Below are 20008 nucleotides of genomic sequence, written 5' to 3'. Positions count from 1 at the left end.
AATATATATAAGAAATATAAGCCCCCAGTCCCGCGCAAGCTGACAGATTTCTTCCCCTAACTGGCAATGGAGTCCCAAGGTAGAGCTGACCCTGGGGACACAGTACACTCGCCGTTGCCTGACTGCTCTCAACAAGCCATTATGGAGGAATCCTCACTCAGGGAACAGCTCTGCTCATTTCCCCAGGTTGCTGACAGGCGCAAGAGAGCTCCTGACTCGTCATCTCACTCTCCTCTCAAGGCTCCAGTAAATAAAATGACTGTGCTAGTCAGGAGGGCGATGATCTGGGTTCCCTGACCTGTATCCCAGCTACCAGCAACCCAGTCTCTGAAAACTTGTTAAAATCAATGCTCTTAACTCTCCACAAATATATACAGGCAAAATTCCATTCCTCAGTTTCTCAAGTTCATAGTAGAATAGATCATGTGGAAGAGCGAACTGACCAACTTGAAAGACAGATAGAGTAAATTACTCTTGTTAATAAGGAACTGGTCGATGCACATTCTGGTAATGCGGAAGAGATCCAATACCTAAAAGCCAAAGTTGCAGATCTGTAAGGTCGTTCCAGGTGGAATAATATCAAATTCAGGGGTATACCTGGAACTGTTAAAAATTCCGATCTGGTCCCATTTCTCCAGCAGAATTTCCTTAAACTCATCCCATCTCTTTCCCCATCTGATCTTTTAATTGACCATGCACATAGGATCTACAAACCTAAATATCTGCCTACATCCATACCAAGAGATGTTTTAGCCCACATCCACTTTTTTTCATAAAAAAGGCAAAATTATGAAGGTCGCTAGATCTGTACACACCCTTCCTGTTACTTACTCAAAAATTGCTCTGTTTGCTGATATTTCTGGCACCACTGCACAGATGCAGAAGGAATTCTCCCTAATAACTAAAGTTCTCAGGGACCTCAACCTGGTATACCAATGGGGATAAACAACAAAATTCCTAGACGCATACCAAAATCAAAAGGAGGAGGCAAGGATGAGTACTGAAGGGTGGAACTGAAGGGTACTGGTATATGACACTGATAGGCTGCACTGGTAGGTGACACTGATGATGAGGCACTGATGCGCAGCACTGATGGCACTAAAAGCTGGCACTGGTGGACACTGATAGATGGCACTCATGGGAACTGATTAACAGCACAGAATGGTACCAATATCCCTGTAACAGAAGCCGGTTACTCTCTTTATTCTTTCTCCTCACTCTGATCATGAGGAGAAAAAAAAAATAAACAGTAACCAGCTTCTGTTTACTTCCTGATTAGCTGTCATTGGATTCTGTGATCATCCGAGTTCGAAGCACTCCGGCACTGGAAGCCCACGCTGTAGCCATGATTTGGCTATAGCGCAGGTGGAAAGTGGTTAATACCATCTTAAATCACTCCCATGACTGGACTAATTCTTGTAGAAGACGGTCTACTGCCCTAACCTCTTATGAACTACTGGAGGATCTTTATGGCCCCTGAAGGTGTGTTCATGCCTCGGAGAGAGACTACAAGTTCTATTCATCCATGCAAAAGTCTTATTCCAGACTTGATTTCTTCCTGGTCAACAAACATCTACTCCAATGTGTGAGCTCCACTCAAATTGGTCTGATTACATAGTCCAATCATGCTCCAGTTTCACTGGAACTCTATGCTTTTCCATCTAAATGACAACAAACAATCTGGAGGTTAAACTCCCCCCTTTTTTCCCACCTATCTTACCAGGAAAAGATCAGGTCTGAGATTCAACAGTTTTTCGAGGTCAATTCTGGATCTGGATCTGATGATGCTTTCATTAGAATGCTTCTAATCAAATTTGGTGCACAGGAGAATAGGACATGTGAACAAGCCATCTTTAAACTACTTTATGATATTAGAGTAGTTGCGTGCTCCCACTAGTCTATTTCCAACCCTGAAGATGAGGAGGAATTGCATAAATTAAGGACTCAACTACACTCTTTGCTACACGGCAATTTTTATTATGTCAAAAAAATGCGTACCAGCTGGTATGCCCAGGGCAATAAGCCAGGCACAATATTGGCAAGACAATAAAAACCTAAGATGGCACAATCCAAAATCTCCTTCTTGCTAGACTCTCAAGGCAAAAAACTCTCTAACCCACAAGATTTTGCCAATAGATTCAGTGAATTTTATGCTTAATTGTATAATTTGAAAGATTACCCTGTATTATTATTATTATTATTATTATAATACAGGTTTTATATAGCGCCAACGGTTTGTGCAGGGCTTAACAAAATGAAGGCAGACATTACAGTTACATTACAATTTTGTATAAGAGGAATCAGAAGGCCCTGCTCGTTAGGGCTTACAATCTAAAAGGAAGGGTCAATTGATACAAAAGGTAATAGTTGTGGGGGATGAGCTGATGGAGGAAATAAAACAGTGTTAATTAGAAGCAGGATGGGCTTCTTTAAAGAGAAAGGTTTTCAGGGATCAGCTAAAGATGGATAGATTAGGGGACAGTCGGACAGATTGGGGTAGGGAGTTCCAAAGGATGGGAGAAGCTCTGGAGAAATCCTGGAGGTGAGCATGGGAGGAGGTGACAAGGGAGCTAGGGGGCAGGAGGTCTTGGGAGGGCTTGGTTGGTATTTTGGGACTAGGTTAGTGATGTAGCTGGGGGCAGAGTTATGGATGGCTTTGTAAATTATTGTTAGTACTTTGAATTTTATAAGTTGGGTGAGTGGAAGCCAGTGGAGGGATTGGCAGAGAGGGGGGAGGACACTGAATGGTTGGTAAGGTGGATGAGTCTTGCAACGGCATTCATTATGGACTGAAGGGGGGGTTAGTCTATATAAAGGTAATCCAATGAGGAGGGAGTTGCAGTAGTCAAGGCGAGAGATAACCAGGGAGTGAATTAGAAGCTTGGTGGTGTCATTAGTTAAAAAGGGGCGTATTCTGGAAATGTTGCGGAGGCTAAGGCAGCATGATTTGGACAGGGATTGTATGTGGGCCTGAAAGGACAGTTCAGAGTCTAAGGTTACCCCTAGCACCCTGGCATGTGGGGACGGACTGATAGATCTGCCATTGATCTTGACAGAGAAGTCAGGGGAAGGGGCACGTGGGGGAGGAAATTTTAAGAACTCAGTTTTAGATAGATTCAGTTTGAGGAAGGGATTTGACATCCAGGCTGATATGTCTGTTAGTAAATTAGTGATGTGACATTGAAGGTGTGATGAGATAGCTAAGATTCAAACCAATGGAGAGCAGAGCCATGGAGACCAATAAAATTGAGTCTTTTGAGGAGGAGGGGGTGGTCAACTGTATCAAAGGCAGCAAAAAGGTCCAAGAGTAGACCCTCATCCTACCCAAGCAGCCATTCAGAGCTTCCTATCATCCAACAACTTGCCCACTCTCCAACCCAACCAACTAAACGATCTTTCTAGACCCTTCGCAACTGAAGAAATTCTTAAAGTAATCTAAGACCTTCAAAGATTTGCTGCCACGCCATCTTCTAAAAGCATTTTCTTCCTTTGCAAATTCAGGAAAAATCCCTAAAGAATCTCTAGAAGCCCTTATAGTGACAATTCCCAAACTTGGCAAAACCACAGATAACCCAGCTAACTATTGACACATTTCACTTCTGAGCGTAGATATTAAATTTGTTGCAAAACTACTAGCCTCCAGGATTTCCCAATATGTCCCATTGCTTATTCACAAAGATCAAGTAGGGTTTTTGGAGGGACGTCAGGCCTCTGATGGAACCTGTCACTTTATAGACCTGATTCATAGGGCAGAGTGCAGCCGAAGGCCTTCTCTGCTCTTGTCTCTTGATGCAGAGAAGGCCTTCGACAGGGTGCACTGAAATTATCTAAAACAGGTTCTGTTAAAATATGGCTTTAGCGCCCCATATCATCTCAGCGTTTTTGGGTCTTTATACTTTCCCCAGTGCCAGAGTTTGGACCTCTGGCCTTTTATCTGACCCCTTTGACATCACAAATGGAGCTGTCAGGTGTGCCCACTTACCCCTATTATATTTACCCTAGTCATGGAACATCTGGCAGTATGTCAGGGCTGGGCTCAGCCCTTCCTTCTCAAAGCTCTGTGCTCAGCTGACTGTAATTCGCCTGCACTCTTCACTCCACGATGCTCTTCAATTCCTGCTCATCAGCTAGCTTTGCTATCTATTTAAACTGCATGGATCAGATCTTCTGTGCCTTTGCCTTGGTCAACATATCCAGACTCTTTCTGTTGTGTTTTCCTGTTAAAGACTTTTGCTCGGCTGATTTCCCTTCTGGTTCCTGATCCTGCTTGCTGCACCTGACTTCGCTGATCTTCGGACTCATGTTTCTCTGGCCTGTTCTGACTACCCGTCCTGGTTACTGAACTCTGGCTATGTTTTGACTACGCTTGGTCTGTTTATACCATTTTACCTTTTTATTAAATAGTGTCATTTTTACTGCACTTCTGTCTCAGTCTGATTCATGGTTCCTGACACGGTGTCAATAAGATCCAATTATAACACCTCAAGCATCCTGGTTGGCTCAGAGGAGTTTCAAATAGTCCTGTACAAGGATGATGTCCTCCTTTCCCACTCCAGTCCTTTAGTTTCCCTACCCACTATACAAAGCACCCTAGAGTTATTCGGCTCCATCTCTTTATATAAAACCAATTACTCCAAGTCTAGCATGCTAAATATCTACCTCAATTCTTCCCTCAAAAATCTAATTTCTAGCTTAACCTCTCTCTCCTGGGAACCAAACAATTCTCTTTCATATTTAGGTGTACAGCTGACTGCACCTTCTAGCAACATTCTTACTATGAACTACAACAGATTTGTCGAAAAGCTGCATAACAAATCTCAAAAGACTTGAAGCAAGTTAACCACTTAAGGACCGCCGCATGGCAATGTATGTCGGTGCAATGGCACCGACAGGCACAAGCACGTACATGTACGTGCTTGCCTTCCAGCGGGTGGGAGGTCCGAACGGACCCCCTCCCGCTGGATGCGGCGGTCCGTTTCGCTTCAGGAGCGATCCGGGATGAGGGGATGGCTTTTGGTTTCTGGCCATCCCCTCTCGATCCCTCCTGGCGAATGAGAAGCTTCCCCCGCTGTGTATTGTAAACACAGGCAGGGAGGAAGTGATGTCATTCTCCTCAGGGCGGTCTTTTTGACCGGACTGCGAGGAGAACACAGAAAGTAAGTGCACCAAACACTGCACTGACATGTAGGTACACATAGGCACAGAAATCCAACCCCCGATCACCCCCCTACCCCCCCAATAAAGGTTTAACCCCCTGATTGCCCCTAGAGTTAACCCTTTCACTCCCTTTTGCCAGTGTCACTAAGTGATCGTTTTTCTGATCGCTGCATTAGTGTCACTAGTGCCGCTAGGTAGCTAGTTATTTTTTTAGGTTCACCGCCAGATTTTTATAGCGCTAGGTTCCCCCGATATACTACTTAATAACGGTTTTAACCCCCTGATTGCCCCTAGTTAACCCTTTCACCCCCTTTTGCCAGTATCACTAAGCAATCGTTTTTCTGATCGCTGCATTAGTGTCACTGGTGCCGCTAGGTAGCTAGTTATTTTTTTAGGTTCACTGCCAGGCTTTTATAGCGCTAGGTACCCCAATATACTACCCAATAATGGTTTTAACCCCATGATTGCCCCTAGTTAACCCTTTCACCCCCTTTTGCCAGTGTCACTAAGCAATCATTTTTCTGATCGCTGCATTAGTGTCACTGGTGCCGCTAGGTAGCTAGTTATTTTTTTAGGTTCACCGCCAGGTTTTTATAGCGCTAGGTACCCCCATATACTATCCAATAATGTTTTTAACCCCCTGATTGCCCGTAGTTAACCCTTTCACCAGCGATCACTGTATAAGTGTTACGGGTGACTCTGGTTAGTTAGTTTGCTTTTTATAGCATCAGGGCACCCACCATTTATTACCCAATAAAGGTTTAACCCCCTGATCACCCGGCGGGTGATATCAATTAGGTTTTAGGGTCAGGGTCTGCGTCGCCCCAGGCAGCTCTAGGTTAGTGCCAGTACCGCTAACACCCACGCGCAAAGCATAAACCTCCCATAGTGGTATAGAATCTGAACAGATCAATATCTGATCTGATCAGATCTATACTAGCGTTCCCAGCAGTTTAGGGTTAAAAAAAAACACATTGTTAGCGGGATCAGCTCAGATACCTGCTGGCACCTGCGTTTTGCCCCTCCGCCCAGCCCCCCCAAGTGCAGTATCGATCGATCACTGTCACTTACAAAACACTAAACACATAACTGCAGCGTTCGCAGAGTCAGGCCTGATCCCTGCGATCGCTAACAGTTTTTATTGGTAGCGTTTTATATTTAAATCCTGAAGGCAGTGCTTCGTTTACGGGGTCCCGTACGTAGCTAGGCTCCCAAAAAGTCCCCCACATGTGGTATCCCTGTACTCGGGAGAAGCAGCAGAATTTATTTTGGGTTGTAATTTCACTTATGCCCATAGCATGTGTGAGCAATATATCATTTAGTGACAACTTTGTGCAAAAAAAAATTGTAATATTCCTGCAACTTGTGGCAAAATATAAAATATTTCATGGACTCAACATGCCTCTCAGTAAATAGCTTGGGGTGTCTACTTTCCAAAATGGGGTCATTTGGGGGGGGGTTTGTGCTATTTTGGCATTTTATGGCCTTCGAAACTGTGATAGGTAGTGAGGAGTGAAATCAAAAATTTGCACCCTTAGAAATCCTGAAGGCAATGATTGGTTTTCGGGGTCCCGTACGCAGCTAGACTCCCAAAAAGGCCCACATATGTGGTATCCCGTACTCAGGAGAAGCAGCAGAATATATTTTGGGGTGCAATTCCACATATAACTATGGCATGTGTGAGCAATATATCATTTAGTGACAACTTTTTGTAAACTTTTTTTTTTTGTGTGTCATTATTCCATCACTTGGGACAAAAAAAGAAATATTCAATGGGCTCAACATGCCCCTCAGCAATTTCCTTGGGGTGTCTACTTTCCAAAATGGGGTAATTTGGGGGGAGTTTTGTGTTATTTTGGCATTTTATGGCCTTCGAAACTGTGATAGGTAGTGAGGAGTGAAATCAAAAATTTGCACCCTTAGAAATTCTGAAGGCAGTGATTGGTTTTCGGGGTGCCATACGCGGCTAGACTCCCAAAAAGACCCACATATGTGGTATCCCCGTACTCAGGAGAAGCAGCAGAATATATTTTGGGGTGCAATTCCACATATAGCTATGGCATGTGTGAGCAATATATCATTTAGTGACAACTTTTTGTAAACTTTTTATTTTTTATTTTTTTGTGTCATTATTCAATCACTTGAGACAAAAAAAAATATTCAATGGGCTCAACATGCCCTTCAACAATTTCCGTGGGGTGTCTACTTTCCAAAATGGGGTCATTTGGGGGAGGGGGTTTGTACTGCCCTGCCATTTTAGCACCTCAAGAAATGAGATAGGCAGTCATAAATTAAAAGCAGTGTAAATTCCAAAAAATGTACTCTAGTTTGTAGACACTATAACTTTTGCGCAAACCAATAAATATACGCTTATTGACATTTTTTTTATTAAAGACATGTGGCTGAATAAATTTTGGCCTAAATGTATGACTAAAATTTAGTTTATTCGATTTTTCATATAACAAAAAGTAGAAGATATATTTTTTTCTCGAAATTTTCGGTCTTTTTCCATTTATATCGCAAAAAAAATCGCAGAGGCAATGAAAAACCATCATAAGAAAGTTCTATTTGTGGGAAGAAAAGGATGCAAATTTTGTTTGGGTACAACATTGCATGACCGCGCAATTACCAGTTAAAGCAGTGCAGTGTGAAATTGTAAAAAGACCTCTGGTCCTTAGGCTGACAATTGGTCCGGGGCTGAAGTGGTTAAAGTCTCCTGGCCTGGATGGATTGCCCTGGCAAAAATGTTCCTTTTGCACCACAAACTCTACTTCTTTAGGACCCTACCCCACCTGCTTTTGTCCCAGCAATTGAGGAAGCTACAATCTAATATAAACTCATTTGTATGAAACAAAAAGTCATCAAAATCATCCCTCTTCTGTACTCCTGCCTTGTTGGCAGGAATTGGTGCATCTAACATAGCAATTTGGGGCAGGGAGGGCATACCAGACCCGAAGGGCCTGGTATGGATTGGGGGAGACCCCCCACGCTGTTTTTTCCCCTTATTTATTGCCGGCAATGTTTTTCATTTATTCAGCTCTCAGTGGGGAAGCCCATTGACAGCTGATGACTCATCGGTTGTTAAGGACGCCACTGTCGGCTTCAAGACCCACTCCTTACAACCAGCTTTTTACTGTGCCCTGACTGGGCAAAGTTGCCTAATCAGGGCTCAGAATGCACTGTGCAGCACCCAGTGAACATCCTGCAAATTCAGGTGTTTGCCGAATGGGCAAACAGGCGATATTCGGGTCGAACTTGCTTGGCCTGAACCGTTTCCCCAACTCTACTAGACAGTGACTACCTTAAGGTGACATCCCGCTTCCCTTCATACTTCTCATTTCCCTTCTCACGATCCCCACATTGAATGTATATAGTTTACATTTGTTATATTTTCACTTTTTGTGAATTGTAGTGATGCCTGTGTACTGATTATACCTCCCAAAATGGTTGCATATGTCCTTGTCACTGTACTGAGGACTGCAAAAATAAAACAAAAATAATAATAGTATATTTTTTTAGAATGTGTAATGATATATTTATAATATACTGCATAAATGTTAATTACGTAACCTTGTGTTTATTCCTTTGTATATCAAGCTTATACTAAAGATCATTCAATCATAGCAGGAAAAAAAACATATGTAAGATATCAGCGCAGCTTGACTGGGTGTGTACACTGGTCAAAAGTTCGTCCTGTCATTGTGACTCTGCAAATTTCAAGGTATGTTTTTACTGTCACGTGAAACTACTATTCTCTCTCAAATGTTATTATAGTTCTAACAAAAAACAAGTGCTGTACAGTTTTATTAAGGAAAAAAATTAAAAATAAACACATATTTAGTACACCTCTGGAACACATTTCTCCATGTTTTAACCCTTTAACCACTTCAATACCAGACACTTTCACCCCCTTCCTACCAATGCCAATTTTCAGATTTCAGTGCTGCACATTTTGTCATGCAACACTGTACCCAAATTAAATCTTTATCATTTTTTGAGACAGATAGAGCTTTTTTCTTGGTGGTATTTAATTACCAGTGGATTTTTTATTTTTTGCTATATAAACAAACAATACTGAAAATGTTGATTAAAAAAACACCCTTTTCTTAGTTTCTGTTTGTAATTTTGCAAAAAAAAATAATAATCCTTCTTTATAAATTTAGGCCAGAATCTATTATGCCACATATCTTTAGTAAAGATAAACCAAATCAGTGTATATTATTTAGTCTGTGCGAAAGTTATAGTCTACAAACTATGGTATACATATTTGAAAATTGATTAATCCTGATGTATTGATTTCTTCTGTCATGTATAGTCCTGTAGACAGTTTTCAAGACCTTAAAATGCCAGGACAATACAAATAACCCCCAAATGACCCCCTTTTGAAAAGTAGACAGTCCATGGCATTTAGTAATTGAAAATTAGAGTCATGGTGAATGTTTTAAAGTTGTAATTTTTTGGTCACAACTTTTTTGAAAATTAAAAAATGTAATCTTTTTTTTTTTTTTTTTTACAAAGTTGCCATTTTAACAAGTTATTTCTCACACAGCATAGACATAGTTATAATTACACCCCAAAAAACATTCTGCTATACCTTCCAAATATGTGTGAGACTTTTTTTACAGCTAGAAAGACACAAAATCCCAAGAGCACCTTTGGGCTTTCAAGGAACATATATTATGCATAAATTAGACATCTAATTTCCTGACCAGCTTATGACATTTTAGGAAGAGAGGAGGCTATTGGACAACAGAGGTATTGCTATGTGCCAGGGCCATGACCTGGGGCACCCAGTTTACCATTGCTCAGCCTATTGATGCAGCCAGCATGGTCTGTCCTGCAGCAGACCCCTTCCTGCTGTCTTGGAGCCCGCCATGGTGGTGGAATGCCAGGGCCAAGTTGCAAGTGAGACCTTTGCAACCCTGGTAGTTCCGCCACTGATACTTGTCTATTCCTAATCCGATTTTGTTATGTGAATATTTTCACCAAAGCTATCTCTAAAGATATTTGTGAAACTTTAAATTATTCTCATTACATGTGTTCTAACAAGGGATTAGACACTCCCAACTGTTCCTGATTTAGAGGGACTGTCCCCGACAGGGCCGCCATCAGGGGGGACAGCCAATACAATTGTAAGGGGCCCGAGCATCTGGAGGGGTCCGACCAGGCCAAGAGAAGGTAGGAGCGGGTGAATTGGAGCCGTGTTGTGCAGTACTTAAACGATCTTGGCAGCTTCTGCTGCTCTGTGTCATTGGCTGCAGCTCTTCTGTGTCTCAGCAACATGTCAGGTTTGTTGAAACAAGAGCTGGGACTAGGTAGGAAGACCTAATTTCCAAGTAGGGGCTGTGAAGAAAAAGGATGGGGGCTGTTTGTGTACATGGAGCGGCCAGAGCTTTGTGTGTTTACAGATGTGTATATGTAGGGGGCTGCCATATATACAGGAGTGAGGGGGGCTTATATATACACAGGAGTGAGGGGGCTGACATACATACAGGAGTTAGGGGGGCTTACATATATACAGGAGTGAGGGGGGCTGACAAACACATGTGTGAGGGGGGCTGACATATATACAGGATTGAGGGGGGGGGGGGGGGCGCTGAGTGCATACAGGTGTGAGAAGGGGGTGAGTGCATCCAGGTGTAAGGAGGGGGACTGAGTGTGTACAGGTGTGAGGAGGGGGGCTGAGTGTGTACAGGAGTGAGGGGGGGGGGGGACATATACATGTGTGAGGGGGGCTAACATATATGCAGGTGTAAGGGGTTGCTGAGTGCATGCAGGTATGGGGGGGGGTGCTGAGTGTGTACAGGTGTGAGGGGGGTGCTGAGTGTATACAGGTATGAGGGGGGCTGAGTGCATACAGGTATGTGGGGGCTGAGTGTGTACAGGTGCAAGGGGGACTGGTGCATACATATGTGAGGGAGGTGCTGAGTGTGTACAGATATGAGGGGGCTGATTCATATGCAGGTGTGAGGGGGTTGCTGAGTGCATACAGGTGTGAGGGGGTTGCTGAGTGCATACAGGTGTGAAGGGGGCTGAGTGTGCATATAGGTGTGAGGGGTGCTGAGTGCATACAGGTGTGAAGGGGGCTGAGTGCATACAAGTGTGAGGGGGCTGAGTGCATACAGTGTTGAGGGGGGCTGAGTGCATACAGGGGTGAGAGGGGCTGAGTGCATACAGGGTTGAGGGGGGCTGAGTGCATACAGGGATGAGGGTCGCTGAGTGCATATAGGTGTGAGGGAGGCTGAGTGCATACAGGTGTGAAGAGGGGGCTAAGTGCATACAGGTGGGGTGGCTGATGTGCAGACTTAATGAGATGGCCTGTGGGCAGGCCCTGGGGAATGTTGGTGGGTGCCCAAGCCTAAAGCTGTGTAAGGGACCCAACAATTTCTGGTGGCTGCCCTGGTCCCTGATTTGGGACAAAGTCCCTCCATCCCTCTTTCCTCCTTATTTGTGCCTCATTTTCATGTGATCTATATAGTATAGTATAATATAAAAAATGCGCTATTTATCTTTTAAAAAGTGTTTCACAGTGCTACACCTTTCATCAAGTTTCTAAATTGCTGCATTTTTACATTTCAAAAGCCGGTGTAAAGGAAGTGGTGTTAAAAGTGGTGATCAAAAAAGCACTTTTGGGTTTAACTAATCTGTTTCTGTATAAATCACCTTTAACCTCCCTGGCGGTATGATTATTTCAGATTTTCGGTGTTAAAAGCGGTACAATTATTTTGCATGAAAATTTGGCGTTTTATATTGTAGTCCTGTAATTCTTAGCAATAACTCACTTAAATCTGTCCAAACCAGAGTCTAGCAGACATCCCGGGTATGATAAAGTTTGAAAAATGAAATCATAAATTATAATATAATAAATAACTATAAATAATTATACCAAATAATAATATAACAATAATAAAAAATATTTAATAATGTAATCAAATCAAAAACACTGAAATTTTCTCAGTTGCAGAATTGTCACTGTCATTACTTTTCAGTATTTGATGACGGATCTCCCCACAAATCGCTATCCCTCAATTCTGCGAGTGATTCCAATTTATTATCGCTGCTTTCTAGCTGGTCTAAAATAATTTTTGATGTAAAGGGACAGTTTTGGTTGCTATGGACAATCTCCAGTTTCCAGGCATAAAGAACAGTTTTTAAAATATAAAACTGCATGCAGGGCACTGAGCAGACCACTAGGGAGAAAGGGGATCAAAATAATTACATACAGCAATGTAATCTGTAAGATTACATTATACTGTATGTATACTGTGTGTTTCACTTTTTGAATTTGGCACCGATCTCCGTCCCCGTGTGTCGCATCGCTCGCATGGATCGGAGATAGGCTCCGTGATGAATAGAGCAGAGGATGAGCTGCTCGTACAGTGGGAGGACATCGCTGGATCCAAGGGAGAAGGTAAGTAAACGTCCTCCTGGATCCAGCGATGCGGTCCCGAGTCTGGCTCGGGGTTACCGCTTTTGGTATAAAACTTCCACCCTGAGCCAGACTCGGGAATACCGCCAGGGGGGTTATATGGGCAGGGCAAGTGGTGTGTATTATCACACATGCTTTTGCTAATAGGTGTTCCTCGTTCCCATCCTGAAAAGTTGTGAGGTATGGTATGGATGTTTTAATCAATTTCTGGGTGCTTTTTGACATGTGATTTGGGTCACTGTCCTGTTGTAAGACTCATGACCTCTGATGTAGACCCAACTATCTGACACTGGGCTCAACATTGCACCCCAGAATTCTTTGGTAGTCATCAGATTTCATAATGCTATGCACATTCAGTGTCTAAAGCAGCAAAGCAACCCCAAAACATCAGTGAAGCTCCAACATGTTTGACTGTAGGGACTGTATTTTTTTATTTAAAGGCCTAGTTTATTTTTCTGAAAAAAAGTATAATGATGGGCTTTACCAAAAAGCTGTATTTTTTTTGTCTGTACACAGCACATTCTCATTTGTACACAGCGCATTCTCCTAAAAGGATTTTGGCTTTTGCCAAACTCCAACCTGGATTTTTTATGTTTGTGTGTCAGCAGTGGGGTCCACCTGGGTCTCCTACTATAGCATCCCTTTTCCTTCAGATTGCGACATATAGTGCAAGCTGACACAGTTGTACTCTGTACCTGAAGATCAGCTTGAATTTGTCTGGAAGTTGATCAAGGTTCTTTATCCACCATTCAAACAATCCTTCATTGCAATCTTTGATAGATTTTTCTCCACATCCAGGGAGATTAGCTACAGTGCCATGGGCTGTAAACTTCATGAAAACGTTGCACACAGTGGACACGGGAACATTAAGATCTCTGGAGATGGACTTTTAACCTTGAGATTGTGCATGCTTTTTCACAAATCTTCAGACAATTCTTTGCTGCTCTTTCTCTTCTCCATGAATGAATGAATTAACTAGTTGTAAAGCGCACAATGCGAACTGAATCGCCTCTAGGCTCCGTGTGGCACACAGAGACACACAACAGAAAAGTTAAGCCAAATGTTCGCCATTTTAACAGGTTGGCGGTATGATTTCTATATTGTCAGCACCTGTTACTTGATACAGGCGAGCTTAATTAGAAATTACAGGAGCATCACAAACTTTAAATATAATTATTTTTTACAATTTTGAGAAGATGCCAATAATTTTGTCCAGTATATTTTTGAAGTTTTGAATGGAATGTGTCAGATTTGGCTTTTTGTTTCTCCACTTTTTTATGTCATACTGTACCAATACAAACAAAAGAAATAAACATGAGAATGCCTAAACATTTGTAACATTTGTAGCAAATGATGTATATGCTTGTATATAAACAACAATGTCACTGAAAACTTGGTGAAATGATAGAAGAAAATAAATATATTTCACTAAATGTTACATTTCTGGGTTTTTATCGATACAGTATGTTTGTTTCTATGCATTACTGTTGAGAGACTACTATTCCAAAAAGATAGAGACTATTTCAGATTGGATATTATATTTTTTCCATTTCTTCAGTATAGCATGCCTGGACCACTACCTATTCAACGCATTCATTTAATTTTTTCCTTTAGTGAATTGACTTTAATGCTGTTTTATGCAGTATTTACTTAGCACTTTTGCTTTTTTTGGGGTAAATAAACGGTGAATTGACATTTTCAATATTGCATGCAATATTTGGGGAAGATGTGTCACGTGACCCAAATAGTAGTTCTTAAAGTTTGGGAAACCCATGCCCCCATGTACAGGTATGTACTTCTTTCTGATCAGTACATCTTTCATGTGCACCAACATTTGCTAAACATATGCAAGACACAGTTGTAAAAAGTGTCTGTGTCACTCTTTGAATTGAGAAAGGAGTGTATTTTAGTTCCGAAATCCTTAACACACGGTGACAGCCCTGCCTACTTCATTTCGGATGAATTCGAAAAAACACAGTGCTCACCTGTTCTGTCCTCCTCCTTATTTTCATAACCCCATCTGTAGAACAGTAAGCACAGGAAATGACCAGCTCCTAAGAATACTGGCAAAATAAACAGTTTTTTTTTAAATTTTGCACTTGTCCAAAAGATATAATAAAACACTTTCAATAGTATTAAAAAGCGAATCCTAGCCCTCCCAAAATCCAAGCGCTTATGAATCTAATGAGATCAATGGACCGGTAGGTGCACTATAATGCACCTCCTTACTATTAAAGCCTATTAGGGCTGAAGCTGCTACCATACACCTGTCAGATAACAAGATTAAATACACAAAAGAATGACTCACATCAGGCAGCCCTACATAACATTACATCAATTCATATATCCATATAAAGTGACAGTGATATTAGAATGATATAAGAAAAAAAGGCAAGTTGTATTTCTCAATCTGCATTCCATGAACAAAGTCCCATCTAATTGGAAAGTCCACACACTAAGATTGCACAGTGATCTACCACTAACACCTCCGATCGTGAGCAAGACCGGGGGACAAATCGCCCCTGTTGAAAAACGCTCTTACCAGACTAAACTGGAAAATAAGCTCCCATCGATAATCACAGGTGTCACTCTATGGCGAGGTGTCCCTCTTTCACACATCAGTTCAAAAATTGGCTCTTTACCTCCGCATGAGAGTATCAGTGTAAAGAGCCAACATTTGAACCGCTGTGTGAGAAAGGGACACCTCGCCATAGAGTGACACCTGTGATTATTGATGGGAGCTTATTTTCCAGTTTAGACTGGTAAGAGCATTTTTCAACAGGGGCGATCTGTCCCCCGGTCTTGCACACAATCGGAGGTGTTGGTGGTAGATCACTGTGCAATCTTATGCCGCGTACACACGACCAGACTTATGTCCGACAGACTTCTGAAGGAGTTCTGCCGGAGTTCTGCCGGAGTTCTGACAGAGTTCTGACGGACTTTCCGAATGAGCGGACTTGGCCACACACAATCACACCAAACTCCGACGGATTCAAACGTGATGACGTACGACTGGAATAAGGAAGTTCATAGCCAGTAGCCAATAGCTGCCCTAGCGTCGGTTTTAGTCCGTCGGAATAGCATACACACGAGCAAATTTTTCGGTAGGAACTGGGTCCGGCAGAGTTCCGTCGGAAAAATTTGAAGCATGTTCCATTTTCTAAAGTCTGTCAGACTTTTGCGAATCAAAAGTCCGTTGCAGCCCACACACGATCGAATAGTCTGCCGGAATCATCCCGTCAGACTTTGGATGTTGAAAAGTCCGCTCGTGTGTACGGGGCTTTAGTGTGTGGACTTTCCAATTAGATGGGACTTTGTTCATGGAATGCAGATTGAGAAATCCAACTTGCCTTTTTTTCTTATATCCTTCTAATATTACTGTCACTTTATATGGATATATGAATTGATGTAAAAAAAAAAATAGATTAAATATTTCAGATCAAGTAATGTATACATACTGTATATGGTATGGCCAAAATGTATTATGAGTTATTTTGTTTTGTTTTTTATTGGGTAATGACAATGGCAATATCCTGAAAAGAACAAAGAATAATTGATGCACTAAGTAGTTGCAATGATATGTACAGTTTTACTAGCACATGTCAAAGTTGCAAAACACCGGTCAGGGATTATGATTTGTTTTATCTTCAGACATTAAGGGGTTAAATAGGTGCATAGTTGTGTATTTAAGTGCAATATAAAGTAAAGTGTGCAATAGCCATAAACTCTCAGTGCTCGCTCTAATCTTCCTATTAAGTGAACTAACCTCTGTACAAAGTTTTTTATTACCCTTTTACCCACTGGACCTGTTTGGTTTTTCTTTTCTCCTTATCCTTCTTAAGCAATATATTCCTTTACCAATTATTAACAATAGCATTTGATACATGAGCCCTATTTTCAAGTTACTTCAAATTTATCAAAAGATCATACAATTTTTATTTCTCACCAATTCACCAGGTGATAAAAGGCAAATTAATAATTATAATTAAAACTATGCAGTTATCATTCAGCAGTAACAATTAACATACAGTGAGTTGCATGTACTAATGACTAGTTGCTTTTGTTGTTTGAGCAGCATACTGCATCGGTGTGCATGTGGGCAGGTTGAAATAGTTAGGCGCTGTGCTGGCGGGGGTAGGAATTAATGCCTTTGCTGTTTCATTGGTCTTTTTGATGGGTTCTTTTCTGGGTCCAGTTCTTTGGTCCTGTGTGATATAAAAGGGACAATGGTCTGGTACAGAGTGAGTTCAGCGCTTCCCCCTGATGACAGCACCACAGAGGTTTCCCTTTGCAGAAGAGAGAGATCGTGTACCTATAAGGGAGGGAGATTGAGAATGACACCTGGGAAGCAAAAGGGGCATCCATCAGTATCAGAATGAACTATGAGGGCTCAAGGCTTTGAGCCCGACAGCATGGGCATGTGGCCGCCCCTCCCTTTATTAATAAGAGGATAGAAGCAATATTGTAAATATTTAGGGCTATATACAGCTTAATGTATTTGGGTTAATGTCCCTTGGGCTGGGGGCGGGGTTAAGGGTTGCAAGGCTATTGGTGAAATCCCAAATGGTCACGTGACCTATGGGGAATGTTCTAGAAAGGGGGCTTATTATATATAGGACCCTCTCACAGGGGCACTTACACCTGTTCCCAGCCAGGCAGTGAAGGTGCAACAAGCTTCCCACCCCCCCCCTTCTCTTGTCGCTAAGCACGTTTATGTGGTCTGTCACCCTACATTATGTAGGGGGGACTTTGGTTAAAAGATTTATGTATGCTCGAGTCCTTTAAGACTGAGCTGTTTTGAAGTTGATCGTTGGAAATATAAGAATTTTATGATGCAATAAAATTATCGGATTATGATTATTATTTATTTATTGATTTGAATATACCAATAAAGTGCAGCGGCCAATTCTTTGCCAATAAGTGTGTTGAGTCATTATTTAAATAAGCTATATAAGTTTTGGTATTCGGGGAGGGTAGGTGCGGCCTGCATTCCCATGTAAAGTCATCTGAACTTGGGGTTCACCCTGAAGACACTAGCATTGATCTGTGCCTTGGAAAGAATAATGCTGTTATCTGTTGGACTGTGAGATATCTTTTTTGCACTTTCTTAAATAAAGGATTAAAACATTGTCCTTGCCTCATCTAAAGTTACTGGAAGAGGCATAATGTAATCAACAGGCACAGAAGAGGCATAATGTAATCAACAGGCACACACATAGTCACTGAGTGGTTATTAAATCATTGTGTTGAATGGAGTAGTGTGAAAATGCAAGTGATTACCTAGAGTAACGGAAGTTTAGCAAACAGCTTGTCGATAGTGTGTACGGGTCTCTTAATGGGATGATCTAAAGCTACATCATACAGCCATACAGTGAAGTTGGAGGAAAGATCTGGTCTGAGAGTATACCTTTGGGACAACCGCATGGCTGGACAACTTGCCCCCAGAACAATTTAGTCATGGTTGGGGCTGTCTGGACCATAGTGGGGACCACCACCATGAACCTGGTGAAGTGGTCGACAAAAACTAGGGCATAGGGTGACATTGCATGGTGGAAGAAAGGATCCTAGTAGAGGATGAGCTGGAGATTGGGACACCAGGTGGTGTAATGAGCATTGTCCAACCAATTATAATATAATTCTGAATGAATTTATGAACTTTCTTGCACAAGCACTTTGCACTTTATTTTTGTTGCATTTTTTTTGTTGCACTGTATTTTGTTTATGATTTAATTTGTTATTTTGTAAATGTAGCGCTACCTTTGAATATATTTACTGATTAGTGATTGATATCACAATTGTTTGGTGGCTGCTTTACTTTGTGAGTTTTGATGTTTAGCTTGGATTTCTTTACATTTTATATAGGGCATAGCAATACCCTAAAGGCGAGCTAGAGATAGTTAAAAAGCCCATGATGACCAGCTAATAGGGCTTAGAGGTGGTGATGGTTATAGGTGTGGTCTTTTCAGGAGGGGCTTTGTGCACAGAGCAAGTCTCACACTCCCGGCAAGCCTTCATGGCCCAATATGCCAGCCATGGGCAGAGGAAGTTCCTCATGACCAAGAACTCTGTCAGCTCCGAAGTGGTATGTAGCACTCAGCAGACTTGGAGGATGTGCAGCTTGGGGTCCATAATTTTTAGGATGTCCCGCTGTTTGGTAGGAGTTGATCCTACTGTCTCAGGATTTCTCAGGCTGTATTGGACAGTCTCTGACACTCACAGGAGGACAGATTGTGCTGCAGAGAAAAGAAGCGCATCATCAGGATCCTTTTGTTGAATCTAAAAATACTGGATGAACCCTCTGCACACTGCTATACCCTTTTAAGCAAATTTTGCAATGAAAAAATAGGGATATTTAATTCACAAATATTGCAATGCATGTTTAAGCTGGCCAACTGCGTCATGGTTGAGCATAGGTATAGTTTGTTTCCATTGTATTACAGGTCAGGGGTCAGACCTAAACCATGTAGCTGTCCCCCATTTTTTGTCTGTGTGTCCCAGGTTGGCATTGTGTCCACAGTATCATTTGCAGTGGCAAAGCAGAGTAGAACTGGCTAAAGAGAGAATACTTTGACACAGTTGGCCAGCTTAAACATGTATTGCAATGTTTATGAACTAAATATCCATACTTTTAGTGTAAAGTTTCCATTAAAGGGTATAGCAGTGTGCAGAGGGTTCAGACAGTTTTTTGTGTTAATGTGGTCACACCCCTTTAGCACCTGGTAGATTATATGCATGTACAAGCTACTGGAATCTGAGCACAGGTATATCTTGTTTCCTTCTGCTGAATCAGCGCACATTCCACTCAGTTGTAGATTTCCTCACTGCCAAGCAGAACTATTTCATCTCTCTCATTAACACTTTATCATCCTGTCCCCGAAAACTCTTCTCTACCTTCAGCCCTCTACTTCATCCTCCAATGCCTCCACCCATCAACTCACTCATAGCCTCGGAGATCGGCAATCACTTCAAACAGAAGATTGATACAATTCGTGAGGTGATCTCTACTGTTCAGATACCCTCCACACATTATACCTCATGCCCACAGGTACACTCATTACTTCCCTTTTTCAACCCCACAACTATAGATGAAGTTGCTGAACTACTTGCTAACACCCATCTTACCACCTGCCCTCTGGATCCTGTGCCCTCTCAAATGCTACGTTTACGTTTGCTCTAGCTCTATTCTACACTCTGTAACCCACATCTTTATTCTCTCCTTCTCTTCTGGTATCTTTCCCAACTCTGTAAAACAAACACCTGTCAGCCCCATACTTAAAAAGCCCTCACTAGACCCATCCAATCTTAATAACCTACACCCCATCTCCTTGCTCCCCTTTTTAGCCGAACTCCTTGAACGTCTGGTCTACAACTGACTGAGCGTCCACTTTGCTGATAATAGCCTTCTTGATCCCCTTCAGTCTG

This window comes from Lithobates pipiens, unplaced genomic scaffold (assembly GCF_037356315.1).
Source record: "Lithobates pipiens isolate NorthernLeopardFrog02 unplaced genomic scaffold, aLitPip1_a1.2 Scaffold_18, whole genome shotgun sequence".
NCBI lineage: Eukaryota > Metazoa > Chordata > Amphibia > Anura > Ranidae > Lithobates > Lithobates pipiens.
Note: the sequence above shows the minus strand (reverse complement) of the source record.